Below are 14,888 nucleotides of genomic sequence, written 5' to 3'. Positions count from 1 at the left end.
ACCTGCATATGTACCCCCTGAATCTAAAATAAAAGTTGGTAACAAAAGACTCTGAAATTCTACTACAAGGATATATAAGAAATTTTTCTTACTAATTCCTCCAGTGGACCCATGGTATATTGCAGCAGTAATTCTAGACAGGGAGAAAGAAGATATTCTAATCATTTGGGAGCTGTTTGCATAGTCAGTGAGATTGTAATGATGCCAGTAATCTCCAAGTAGACATATATGAAAGCCATTCTAAATTTATTTTTTGTTCAAAAAATTTTACGGATAGTCCAATAGATACAAAGTGACCATCCTGTGGTCATTTTCCTGGTCTGGAAGGTATAATCAGGATGGTGCTACAGAACACTTATGGAGTTCTCTGGTATGTTAAGTAAAAACAACTTGGTAGTAAGGTCAAATGAAAATTTTGAAAGTGAACAAAATTACCCTTCTCCACCCTCCTTGAACTAAGTTTAAGAAGAAGAAATACTGCATACTAGCTAGGACTGTCATGATATTGGTACTCTCTAAAGGGTTATTGTCCTCATTTTAGTCTGTTCATTTCACCAGTATGACCACTGCAAAAAGTGGATGGATAACGGAGAATGACAGTTCACGCCTGAAAATGTAATCAAGTGATAATTTCAATCATAGTTGCTGTGCTGATGTAATGTCTGCACTGAAACATATTGACACAGCCTCTGGAACTTGGTATGTGAATATTGATCTGGTGAATACATTTTGTCAATCTCCATCAGGAAAGATGACCAAAATAGTTTGCACTCATTTGGGAAACAGAACAGTTCATATTCACTAAGTTATCCCAGTTAACGTAAAAGTTATGTTAATTCTGCTCTCTATTACTATATAGTCCAAAGGGACCTTGATTGACTTGACATTCTGCAAACATTTGCAAATATCACACTGATCCACTGTATTGATGACATTGTGCTTATTTGACCTGGTTTATATAAAAGACAGGCACTTTGGATCCTTGTAAGGAAAAAGAGTCGCAAAATCTGAAAGAAAAACCTGAGAAAGACTCAAGGGTCTACGGATTGATGGAATTTTTAGAAATTTATTGATCTACATTATGTCAGAATGTCTCCTCTAAGGTAAAGGCAAAATGTTGATGGAACTCTTTGAATTCTGGAGGTACCATATAGCACAATTTGAAATACAGCATATCACTCTTATAAATATCATTTTAAACCATTTATTTGATGTCTCTATAACCACCCAATGGGTTCAACTTGCCCACTGCCTAGAAAGAGCTGATTTATCAAGACAGGGGAATTGCAATAGAGAAAGAGTAATTCACACAGAGATGGTTGTGTGGAGACCAGAGTTTTATCATTACTCAAATTAGTCTCTCTGAGCATTTGGGGATCAGAGTTTTTAAAGATTATTTGATGGGGAAGGGCTTGGGAAGTGGGGAGTACTGATTGATAAGGTTAGAGGTGAAATCATAGGGGGTAGAAGTGAGTTTTTCTTGCTATTTTCTGTTCCTGGGTGGGAAGGCAGAACTGATTGAGCCAGGTTACCGGTCTGGATGGTGTCAGTTGATCCATGGAGTCCAGGGTCTGCAAAATATCTCAAGCATTGCTCTCAGGTTTTACAATAGTGATGTTATCCTCAGGAGCAATATGGGGAGGTTCAGACTTTTGGAGCCAGAGGCTGCATGACCCCTAAACTGTAATTACTAATCTTGTAGTTAATTTGTTAGTCCTGCAAAGGCAGACTGGTCCCCAGGCAAGAAGGATGTCTTTCGGGAAAGGGATATTACCAATTTTGTTTCAGAGTTTAAACTACACTAAATTCCTTCCCAAGGCTAGTTCGGCCTATGCCCGGGAATGAACAAAGATAGTTTAGAAGTTAGAAGGAAGATGGGGTCAGTTAGGTCTGATTCCTTTTACTGTTATAATTTTGCAAAGGTGGTTTCATCTCAAAAGGATTGTAGTTTTGAGTGGTGCCCATAGAAGACAGGACTCTGTAGCAGTTTAAGATTCTTCCACAGATGTTTTGCCAGGCCAGGCTAATCTCATGATTCTAGATATAAATGTCTGTGGAGTGGATGACAAGTTCCTTGAGCAGCAGGGAACTATTAGAAAAAAATTTCCTGGCTGGCTATTTGACCCAAATAGAAACAGTAGTTAACCATGGCACATTATGTAACCATATAACAGAAATTAATTGTCGTGAGTAGAATATTTTCAAATGAATCAGGTCAAAAGTTCAGGAGAAGTCCATTAGATAATGGCAATAGTTAATTCAGAACTTAGCATGAGCATGTCCAGCAGACTTAAGAAAATTATACAAACAGGTAATTCTGACGCCATGCCATCTACTCCCATTGCACTGGGACTTTTTTCAGCCCAAACCTATGAACTCATTGAGAATGTTCCTATGACATTCTGGTGAAAAGAGAATAAGAAAAATCAGTCCCAGTTTATGGATGATTCTGCTTGATATGATGCTGTGAGTTGACAATAAACTGTTGCCTCACTACAGTCCAACTCAAGAGTGGCCCAAAATAACAGTGGTAAATGATCAGAAATGTTAGTAATACACGCAATTTTTTTAATGCGAAGGAAACCGTGGTCTGATTTAGATGTATTCTTGAGAATTAGCCAATGGCTTGGATGCTTGTCAAAGATCTGGAGAAAATAAGATTAGATGATGGAAAAGAGGGAAGTCTAGGGGAAAAAGTATTGCATTAGTTTCCTATGTATGATTTTCTACTTTGGAGATTCAAAGTCTAAAATGAGTTTCACCTGTCTCAAATCAAGGGGTCAGCAGAACTGTATTATCTTTTGGAGGCTCATAGGGGAGAATTTTTTTTTTGGCCTCTTCCATATTCTAGAAGCTGTCTGCATTTCTTTCCTTGAAGCCCCCCCTTCCATCTTCAAAATAAGCAATAGCTAGTGAAATACGTCTTACATCACTCTGACACTCTCTCTCTTCTGTGTTTCTATTCCACTGTGTAAGAACCCTTGTGATTATACTGGACCCACTTGGATATTCCACCATAATCCCCCCAGTCTCAATTCAGTTGATTAGCCAGCTTAATTTTATCTGCAAATGTATTTAGCCTTTTCTGCGTATATTATTCACAGGACAGGGGAGCCAGATTTTGGACCTCTTTGTGGAGTTAATTTTCTGCTGATCACCCATGTAGATATTCTGGTGGAAGTGAGCACAAAGTGTTTAGATGCTGGGATCTAAGTCAATGTCCACAATAGTTGTATATTATATACTTTGTTCTTTGTAGGTCAGCAGCCGATGTCCTAAGTCTTCCAGTGTTTACATAATGTTTCCAGAAGTTCCTTAGCAGGTTTAAGCCTTATTTGCCTAGAGCAATACTCTTTGCTATTTTTTTCTCTCTTCTCATTCCAACTTTCTTCACTCTTTTATATTAATTTTAAGAATTGTGTATACTGTAAATTATTCCATTATTTTCATATAATACAGTGATTAAGATATTAGGCTTGAGAGACAAAGAGATAATGGTTTGAATTTGGATTATACTTAATAATTCTGTAGCCTGTAATAATGTGTTTAAATATTCTGGTCATTAGTTATCTGTAAAACAAAATAAACAATACCTAAGTAGAGTGTTATTTGGAAATTAAGTGAATGTATTAAAATCTGAGAAAAATGCTTTATATAAAAATGGTTTTGTTAGATTGTAGCTATTATTAGTAGTAGTACTTGTATTAGCTATTTTTTAAAACATAGAGGACCCATAAAAATAAGTAACTTAAACCAAAATATTCATAGCAAACATATTTTGCCTGTGTTCTATATTTGTCATATTTTATATATTTAAATTATACATTACTACCATAATCAGAAGTCATTAAAAACCCTACATAATCAATTTTTCATAAAAATTTCTATGCTAACATTTGTTTAGTGATTCTCATAGTGTCTGTGGTTATTGAATTATAAGCTGCCATGAAAAAATTCACTGACAGTATATAATTGCTGTATAAATAATTATAGTGACCATGGGAAAACTCATATAGAGCACTGGGGTCAGAATTATAGATAATCCAGGCCAAGACTAAGGTTATTAGCATAATTAATAAATCTGGGTGAATAAAACAAAAATATTGACGTAGTTTATAAAATATGACCATGGTAAAATGTTGGAGGGGTATAGTTTTTAACATTACAAAGGGAATATAACTGTAGGGACAATGGACTGCCCTCATAGTTATATATTATGACATTTAACCCATGCATAAGACCTTTATTTTAACCAAAGATTCAATTACTAGGTGTAATACTGAGTGCTTTAAATATCAATCATGAAATGCTGTGTAAATGACTTGAGAGAACATAATTGTGTGAACGGGTTTTGCTAATAAGCCTTGTTCATCCACTGTGCCCTTGTAGGGCAAATCAGCCAAATTCGAGGTCACCAATTCAAGAATTAAGTTTTGAAGTGGAAGAAAAATTCAAGAATCATCAGTTAAATAAGAGTAATCAAGGGAGTAAAGCAGAGCTTAGTTACTTACTCACTAACCCCCACCATACAGCAAGTGTTCTGTCTCAGCGAAGATGTATATTGCATTGTATATTACATATATTCACCTATGTGTATGTGTGACTTTGCCGAGACACCAGGCTTCCCTCACAGGTGGCATGTGTCTCACAATTATCTTATAGCTGAAAATATTTTTCAAAGTAGCTCTTACGATGAGTCAGAGATATCAATTGCTGCTTACATCACCAAGATCTTTAACTGGGGATATCACAGGTAGAAAAATACACATGAAAAAACTTGTGAGTAATTAAATATAGTAAATATAATAGAACTCTTCTTATTGCACCAAGAGATTAACTACGGATGAATTTCCAAAGTTACTAAACTTGAGGAACAGCCATCTTATAAGGAAATGAAATAGAATTTCATTCCTTCATAATTCTGCATGGCAGGACATGCATTAATCTGTGTAGTGTAAACAATATTATACTTTTGTAACAATGAATTAAGAATCAAAATTAATTTGTAAGTTTACATATTCTAAATAGTATAGAGTTTAAAAGCCAGCCAATCCACAAATATTTTAATGCAGTCTTGTTATCAGAGGTTCGGTTTTTCATTTCCCTTGCCCCTCCTTTCCCAAAAATTATTTTCTTGAAGATTTTATTTTTGTTTTCAAAAAACATCTATAATGTGAAAATTTAGATTGAGTGAAACTCAAACAGTTGAATGATAATATGTGTGTGTGCGTGTGTGCCTGTGTGTGTATGTGTGTGTTTATGTATCCTAAGATAATTTTCATGCTATAGGCACAAGATAGTCGATAGTATGAAATATATAGATTATTTAATACTACAAATGAAATATATAGACATATATATATATATCGATTGCTTCCAGTTCGTAATGAAAACATATTTATATTTAGTCTTTTAAGTTTCATCCATAATTCTAATGATCACTATACAGTCCAGATATACTTCCAGAGAAAAATTTTAGTCTAGTCCCTATTGCTCACTCCTATGAAGAATTCTCTTTCAATCTTTTTAAAGAAGATTTAAACTGTCTAATTGTCATTCACTATCTTTTGTACAATAAAATTAAAAGCATTATAACTAATATAATTAAAATTAAGCACAAATTTATTTAGATAACATTCAAGACCTTTCTGATTAAGAAATTGTGAATATCAGTATTATTTGGCCAGACTTTCTTCTCTCCTCATAATTAAAAGGAAAGTAAAAATTTGAATATCAAAGAATATTTCTTTTAAAATCACAATAATGTACATTTTTAATATGACATTTTTAAAATGGAAGCTTTTGTACTTAATGACAAATGAATATTCCCTAAAAGAATATTTGTCACTTTCCAAAAATCCATTTGCTTATGGTGAGAACAATAATTCTAGAAAATTTTCCAAATAAACACAAAAATAAAAAAATATACTTAATATTTAGGTAAAAGATGAGAACAAACACTTTACAACAGCTCTTCACACTGAGGTAATGTATATTTTTCCTTGCCCCTTGAAAATTGGTTTTGTGACTTGCTTTGACTAATCAAATCTATCAGAAATGCTGTTGTCACTTCTGAGCAAGAATTCACAGGGCCTCACAGCTTCCTTGCCATCCTCTTAGATCCATGTCATTAGATCTAGATATTCTTATTGGGAGAAAACATGGTAGAAAAGGGGTGCATTTTGCCAACAATCAACAAATTACTCACCTGTGAGATGCATTAATTAAAGTGAGACCATAATGAACTATCCGGTTCCAATGAAGCTATGGAAGGCTGCAGCAATGTGAATATTGTAAAGGGAAACCACCAGAGGAAAACTATGGCTGAGCTCAGCCTGAAATATAGAATTCTAAGCATATTTAAGCACATATGTTTTTTTTTAAGCTTCTAAGTACAGGTGTAGAAAATACTATAAAATATTATATAATTTTTCTTAAATTAAATTTTTTTCTAATCTCTTTCTCTTCCCTCTTCTATTCCTCCCTTCCTAGGTGTCATACAGACAAACACACAATAGAGAGGCATAATCCTGGGTATGAACATTAGTCAATTTCAGTAACTACAAGTACTAATGTGAATAATCAGCATATAATCACACTCATATATTCTGAAATTATAAGTAAAATCACATTCATGGAGTGAGCACATTGAAATGTTAATATACTCTAGACTAGTGTTACAATTTATATTTTTAATTTGATAGTCCCTGAGAAGCGTCCTCTGTACCACTGGCTTCTCAATTTACTTTGAGTAAAGCCTTTATCTACAAAAAGCCCCATTTAAAAGGCAAACAATATCATCTGCAAATATATGAACATAATGGGAAAATATTCATAGAATAATTTATACAAACAAAACTTATAAATGTTTATTTAGAAAGGTCATGTTTCAAAGCAGACAATCGTCATGCAGATGTCTTATTGTTAATCAGACTGAAATGAGACATTGAATGTGAAAGTAAACTATTTTTGCAATTTGACCTGAGGATAGCCTCAATTGTAATTATTAATTTGGGTACCATTTATTCCCCTTTCTAAAAACTAGGTGGATATAATACCTTTCCTCAAAGTAAGCAAAAAATAAATAAATAAATCAAGTACTTCCAAACAAATTACATTCTTATATTTTAAATATATGTGCAGTAAATTAAAATACAACTTGTATTACAAATCTAAAAAATTAAAGTATTAAAAATTTTCATCAATTGATAAATACATTTATTGTTACAAAACTATATGATATTTGGAACTCTGTCTTAAAAATGCATTAGCCTATAACTTTATAAAATGTTAACCAAAATAAAAATAAGATTAAGATATTAAATATTTATCTTAGTTATATTTTAGAAAGAATAATTTCAAATGAAATCTTTCATATCAATTTCTTCCCATCAACAGATTTTTCATTTTTACAGCTTTAGACTGAAGAAAAACTATAGTAACCAAGCAATAGGCAATAAAAAGCTAAAATATTTATATCTGCTTCTGCATTATGTGCCAATTTGCAGAAAATAATGCAGAAAATACACAGAAATGTTTTCAATTCCACGCTTCTTATTCAATAAATATTTGCTGGAGTGGATTACCAATTTTTCTCAAAACTCTTATAATTTTCCCAAGAACCATCAAACTCAGTCATATAGACTCATATAGACAATGCTAAACAAATCATGTATGCGCCAATGGTTTTTTTATAATTCTATATAGAATCATAGTTATTCATATTTAAGCTTGATGTCAATTTCTGTTATATTATTCTAAGCTTCTCCCAATTAATTTTTTGTATTTGCAGTTATAGAAAAATGCTTATAGTTCTAGAAGTTATAGAAAAAATGACAGCCACATATTTGGAGCAAAAGAGGGGTGCGGTTAACAAGTGACTTTTAAATTTTAAAATCTAAACCTTATTACTAAGCAGTTTATGCTTATATTCTATGTAGATGTTAGTGCTTTTATGCTTTATGTATTAACCATATTTACTTAGTAAGAGATCATTTTTTAAAGAAATACCTTCATTAAATTTGAAATGAGTTGTGTCTAAATAGGAAAAAAAATCAACATTAAGATTGGACATTCTTTTACTTTGTGCCCTATAAAAATGCAATGACTTCTGAGACATCTAGGGTGGTTTCAATGCTTTATTTTGAGAAAGTATGGCCAAATCAAAGACACATTAACAGAAAACAATATTTGTATTCTGTATTTTCTCAAATTTTGATACATTTATTCATTCCATCAACTTTTACTGTTATTTGTGAGGTTCTAGAATAAGGAGATGAATGCAATAAATATGAGGGTGGGGCAAAGTGAATGAAATATTTTGTCTCTGTAGTTCTCTCATTTTGTCTCCTATCTAGCTATGTCTTCTGTAGCATCATTAGGACAAAATTTGCTGTGAATATAATTATGGTCAGTGTACAAAGAAGAAGAAAAGATTAGCCCTACATTTGAGGGGTGAGAGTTAGAGTGGAGTGGAAAGCATTGGAGAGATAAGAATCAAGAAGGAAATAAATAATTTACTTTTCAGAAAGCAAGGGCATGATGGAGGCTTAAAATTAATACAATATTCTAGAAATGGTGATTCATTGAGGGTGATAATAGCTTCGAACATGTTAATCTATATGTAGAGGAGCTGAGAGTAGGAATGTGAAAGAAAATTAATGAAATATCATATTACTGCATTATATAATATGAAAGATCCAGAACATGGAATAAGTATGTCTGCTTAAGGCATGGGAACAAAAAGAAAGTTCATGAAAATCTTCCCCAAATTAATTGAGTTTTCTAGAGCCCATGTACACCACTTAAGGGTATGAGTATTGGCTTGGAATTGCTACTGCCAATGTTGACACTACGTGTATCATTTGGATCCCAAGGACTGCCTGGCAGACCACTGCCTCTGCTGGCACCTGCCTAGAGGTATACCACCTAGAGGTGTAAAGATTGGCCAGCTCAAAGTTGCCATCAGCAGCAATCACGTATGCCACCCAGGGGCTGAAAGAGAAGAACGCCCAGCTCATTGCCATCACAATTTGTCGCCAAAGATGGGTTCAGCTGATGTCCCATTTCCAGCGAAACCTCACCACTGACTCCACTAATAACTATAGCTTAAGCTACTGAAGAACTCACAGAAACTACTGATGGTAATTACAGCCAGGGAAATTATGCAGAGACTACACCAGAATTAAAGGCAAAACATTCTACCCAACAAACACTATGGATACATTACATCTTTCCGGAGAAAAAAATCTTTTCCTATGTAAGTTAATTCATAAAATTAAAAGAAATGACTGTTACACCAATGCCCAGATATAAATGTATGGACACAAGAAACATGAAAAAGCAAGAAAACATGACACTTCAAAAGAACACAATAATTCTCCAGTAACAGACCCCCAAAAAGGAAATCTATAAAATGCCCACCAAAGAATTCAAAATAATGATTAAAGAAACACAATGAGATATAAGAGAACACAGATAAACAATACAAATAAGTTAGAAAAAAATTAATGATCTGTATTAGAAATTCAACAACAAATGGATATCATAAAAAAGAAACCAAAATCTTGAAATGGGAGAATTTCATGAGTAAAATAACAATATACTTAAGAGATTAAACAGTAAACTAAATCAGTCAGAGAAAAGAATTTTTAAATTTAAAGGCAGGTGTTAGAAGTAACACAGTGAAACAAAAAAATGAAGGAGGAGGAAGAGGTGAAGAAGAAAAAGGAGGAGGAGGTAGAGGAGGAGGAGGAGGAGGAAGAGGAGCAGGAGGAGGAAAGGAGGAGGAAGAAGAATAAAGAGGAATTTTTAAAAAGCTTTGAACATATGAGACACCATAATGTGATTACACATTTGAATTTTTGGAGTTACAGAAGGAGAAGAAATTTTTTAAAAGCCATAAATACCATATTTAATAATAAAATAGGTGAAAACTTTTCAAATCTTGGAAAATACATATAAACTTTCAGATAGAGGAAGATCAAATGTCTCCAAATAGTTACAAGACAATATTGTCATCTCCAAGGCATTTTATAGTCAAACAATCAAAAGGGAAACAAAAAAAAATTCTAAAAGAGGAAGAAAAGTATTAAGTCATATATAAGGGAATTCTTAAGACTAACAGCAGATTTCTCGGCAAAAGCCTCACAGGTCAGAAAAGAATGGGATGATAGGGAGACTGAGGCGGGCAGATCACAAGGTCAAGAGATCAAGATCATCCTGGCCAACATGGTGAAACCCCATCTCTACTGAAAATACAAAATTTAGCTGGGCGTGGTGGTGCACGACTGTAGCTCCAGCTACTCAGGAGGCTGAGGCAGCGGAATCGCTTCCATCTGGGAGGCGGAGTTTGCAGTGAGACGAGATTACACCACTGCACTCCAGCCTGGTGATAGAGCACGACACCATCTCAAAAAAAAATAAAAAAAAAAAGAAAGAAAGAAAGAAAAAAAGAATGGGATGATATATCTAAAATGCTGACCAAAAAAGTACTGCAGATTAAGAATACTATACTCCACAAAGGTATCTTTCAAAAATATAGGAGAAATACATTTTTTTTTTTGAGACAGTCTTGCTCTTTCACCCAGGAGGCTGGAATGCAGTGGAGTGATCTGGGCTCACTGCAACCACCACCTCCCAGGTTCAAGTGATTGTCCTGCCTCAGCCTTGCAAGTAGCTGGGACTACAGGCTCCCGCTGCCATGCCCTGCTAATTTTTGTATTTTTAGTAGAGATGGGGTTTCACTATATTGGCCAAGTTGGTCTTGAACTCCTGACCTCAAGTGATCATCCTGCCTCAGCCTCCCTAAGTGCTGGGATTACAGGCATGAATCACCATGCCCTGCCGAAAAATACATGTTTTTTAAGACTAGCAAAAAAGGAGGGAATTCATTATCACTAGACTGGCCCTAAAATAAATGCTTACAAGAATCGTACATCTGGAAGCAAAGGAATGAAATCTACCTTCGTTGAAATCCACTAAATTATAAAACTCACTGACAGAGAATATACCTAAATTAGAAAGAAAATGGACTGACATGTTATCTTTACAAAAAAAAACCTGAAAAATAAAAGTAAACACTAAAAGAAGAAAGGAATGAGATAAACTACATCATCAGAATGCAATTAACAAAATGACAGTAGTAAGTCCTCATGTATTAATAACAACCTTGAATTTACATAATTTGATATAGATATAGACTGGCTAAATGGATTAAAAGAGAAATCTAGCTACGTTGCTGACAAGAAGTTTACTTTATGTGTAAAGACAGAAATAGACTGAAATGAAAGGGATGAAAAGAAAATATTCCACACAAACAGAAAACAGAAGCATGTAGAATGTTTATACCTATATTAGACAAAACACTCTTTTGTCAAAAACATAAAAAGTGACTAAGGGTCATTACATAATAATAAATGGGCAAAATCACCAAGACATGATAACAATTGTAAACACACACATACACACAGTCAACATTGGAAGATGTGTGTGTGTGTGTATATGTATATATATGTGTGTGTGTGTATATATATATATATAGCAAATATTATTAGAATTAAAGGGAGAGATAGACACTAATACATTAATAGTTGGGACTTTCTACACTACACTTTCAGCATTGGACAGATTATTTAGAGAGAAAATAAGCAAAGAACTGTGAGACTAAATTTGCACTGTAGATTAAATGGACCTAACAGAAATTTATTTACTAAACCTTTTATCAAACAGTAGCAGAATACACAGTCTTCTCATCAGCACATGCAAACATTCTCTGGGACAGACCATATATTAGGCCACAAAACAAGTTTAAATATTTTTTTTAATTTAAATCATATCAAATATCTTTTTAGAACATAAAGGAATAAAACTACAAATCAATAATAAACAGAACTGTGAAAATTTAACAAATACATGTAAATTAAAGAACATACTTTTAAATTACCTTTGCATTGACAAAGATAGTAAGAAAAAATGTAAAAGGAAATTTGAACTTAATGGTGAACTTCGGTTCATAACAGTAACTATCTTTCAACTACACCAAGGTTTCTGAAGACAAGTAAAAATGGAAATACAACAAACAAAAACCCATGTGACACAGCAAAAGCAGGGATAAGAGGAAACTTCACAGCAATAAACAGCTACAAAAAGGAGAAGGAATTTAAATAACAATCCTAATGATGCACCTCAAAGAAATAGAAAAGTAACAACAAATCAAACCCCAAATTAGTAGGACAGAAATAATAAAGATTAGAAAACAACTAGACAAAATGGAGACTAAAAAAAATTATAAATAATCGATGAAATGAAAAATTATTTTTTCCAAAAGATAAACATAATTGATAAACTGCTTGCTATACTAGTCAGGAAAAAAGAGGGAAGACCTGAAAAAATAATATCAGAGATAAAAATGAGACATTACATCTGATATAATGGAAACATAAAGGATCATTAGAATTTATTATGAACAACCATATGACAACAAATTGGAAACCTAGAGGAAATGGATAAATTCCTGGACACATACACCCTACCAAAATTGAACTAGGATGGAATAGAAAACTTGAACAGGCCAATAATGACTACGAGATTGAATCAGCAATAAAAGTCTTCCAAAAAAAGAAATGCCCAAGACCCCATGGCTTTACTGCTACATGGAATTCTTCCAGACTTCTAAAGAAAAGCTAGTTACAATTCTCAAATTATTCCAAAAATTAGAAGAGGAGAGAATTCTGACTACCTCATTCTATGAGGCCAGCACTACCCTAATACCAAAACTAGACAGGGACACAACAAAAAAGGAAACTACAAGAAAATAAACCTGATGAATATAAATGAAACTATCCTCAACATTATAGTAGCAAGTCAAATCCAACAACATATTAAGAAGATAACACACCATGATCAAGTCAGATTTATCCCAGGGATGCAAACATTGTTCAAAACATGCAAATTATTTTATTTTATTTTCAAGAGAATTAAATCATTTATTGATTACACATGATAATGGATGATACAAAAGCTTCATTCTCATCTATAATTTTATCTGGTACCATCATTCAATTTAGATATATTGCATAAGATGTGGCCACAATCATTTTTATAACCAATAATTCCATGATTTTGCTTGGGTGGCTTGGGTGATCCCTTTTAATGGTGAACTTCGGGTCATAACAGTAACTATCTTTTAACTACACCAAGGTTTCTGAAGACAATGCCTTCTCCACCCAAGCAGACTGTATATAAATTCCAAATAGGACTTGGCATTACTCTGAAGGAATTCTAACTTCACACTGTTGGGGAAATTTACCAAGATGGCTTCAGAGTAGACTGACTTAACACAGCACATAAAAAAAAAAAAAAAAAAAAAAGACATTTATTCAGCATCATGATCAGACTATTACATTTAGCAATTAACAGCATGGGTGTAAAAAAAAATCTACATTAAAACCTTTTGTTGGAATGCTTTATACTTTCCACAGAACAGAAACTAAAATAACCTGTTATACAACTCATCGCAAATACAGTCCTCTAGTTTTTGCCCATACACATGAGTATTTGTCTGAAACATTTTTTTTCCTTTGGTAGCAGCTAGGCCCTGCCACCACTGTGTTTGGCTGAGTTCACAAATCTGTTGTAACCTGTAGCTTCCCTGTCACTTATCTGACTCTTCTTTTCTGCTAAGCTTTGTTTCCTGGCAGTAATTAAAATCTTCTGCCACTGCCATAGCTACTACTGCTACTGGAACCGCCATAGCCACCTTGGTTTCATGGTTTGTCAAAGGATTGGCCTCCACCACCGTAGAGGCCAGAACTTCTGCCTCCAAAGTTTCCTCCCTTCATGGGTCCAAAATTTGAAGACCTATTGTTGTAACTGCCAAATATATTGTAGCTTCTACCACCTCCAAAATTGCTTCCATCATTACCAAATCCATTATCACCAACCCCACTGCCACCATATCCACCACCACCACAGCTGCCACCAAAGCCACCAAGACCACTGAAGTTTCCTCCATAACCAAAGTTGTCATTCCCACTGAAACCAACTCCACGACCACTATCAAAGTTTCCAGAACTACTTCGACCTCTTTGGCTGGATGAAGCACTAGCTATCTCTTGCTTTGACAGGGCTTTCCTAAATTCGTAGTTGTGGTCATTCCCAGTAATGGTACGGTTGTCAAAGTTTACAAGCGCAAAGCCCCTTTTCTTGCCACTGTCTTGGTCAGTAATGATTTCAATCCCTTTAATTTTTCCATACAGTTCAAAAATATTATTTTAAGTGATGTTCTTCAGTGTCTTCTTTAATGCCACCAACAAATATCTTTTACACAGTTAAGTGGGCACCTGATGTTTGATAATGTTCTCTTGAGACAGGTCTCTTTGGTTCCACAACTCTTCCATCCACCTTGTGTGGCCTTGTATTCATGGCTGCATCCACCTCTTCTGCAGTGGCATGTGTGACAAACACAAAGCCCCCGGAGTACTTGGTGTTTGGATCTCTCATTACCACACAGTCCGTGAGCGTTCCCCATTGCTCAAAATGGTTCTTCAGGCTCTCATCAGTTGTTTCAAAGCTCAACCATCCAATGAAGAGCTTCCTCAGCTGTTTGGGCTATTTAGGAGACTCTGATTTAGACATATGGCAAGGGGAAGAGAGACTTTAACAATGCTTCCTCGGTGGCATCCAGAGGCAGAAGGAAGTAAACGATGAACATACCTCCACCACGTACAAATTAATAAACGTGATACATCACAGTAACACTAAGTGTTTAAATCATAAGATCTAAAATTATAAAACTTCTAGGCAAAAACAGGGGAAATGCTTTAGGACAGTTGTCTAGGCAAAGATTTTATGACTGGGACTTCAAAAGCACAGGCAAAATGCCTCTA

At 34.2% G+C, this 14,888-nt stretch overlaps 1 pseudogene; it reads right to left on the bottom strand.

The window, feature by feature from the left end:
* Positions 1-12,947: 12,947 nt before the first annotated feature.
* LOC100975948 (heterogeneous nuclear ribonucleoprotein A1-like) lies at positions 12,948-14,637 on the bottom strand (annotated as a pseudogene).
* Positions 14,638-14,888: the final 251 nt, after the last annotated feature.

The sequence above is a fragment of the Pan paniscus genome, chromosome 13 (assembly GCF_029289425.2).
Source record: "Pan paniscus chromosome 13, NHGRI_mPanPan1-v2.0_pri, whole genome shotgun sequence".
NCBI classification, from domain to species: domain Eukaryota; kingdom Metazoa; phylum Chordata; class Mammalia; order Primates; family Hominidae; genus Pan; species Pan paniscus.
The sequence above is the reverse complement of the archived record's forward strand: the minus strand, read 5'-3'. Positions and strand labels throughout refer to the sequence as shown.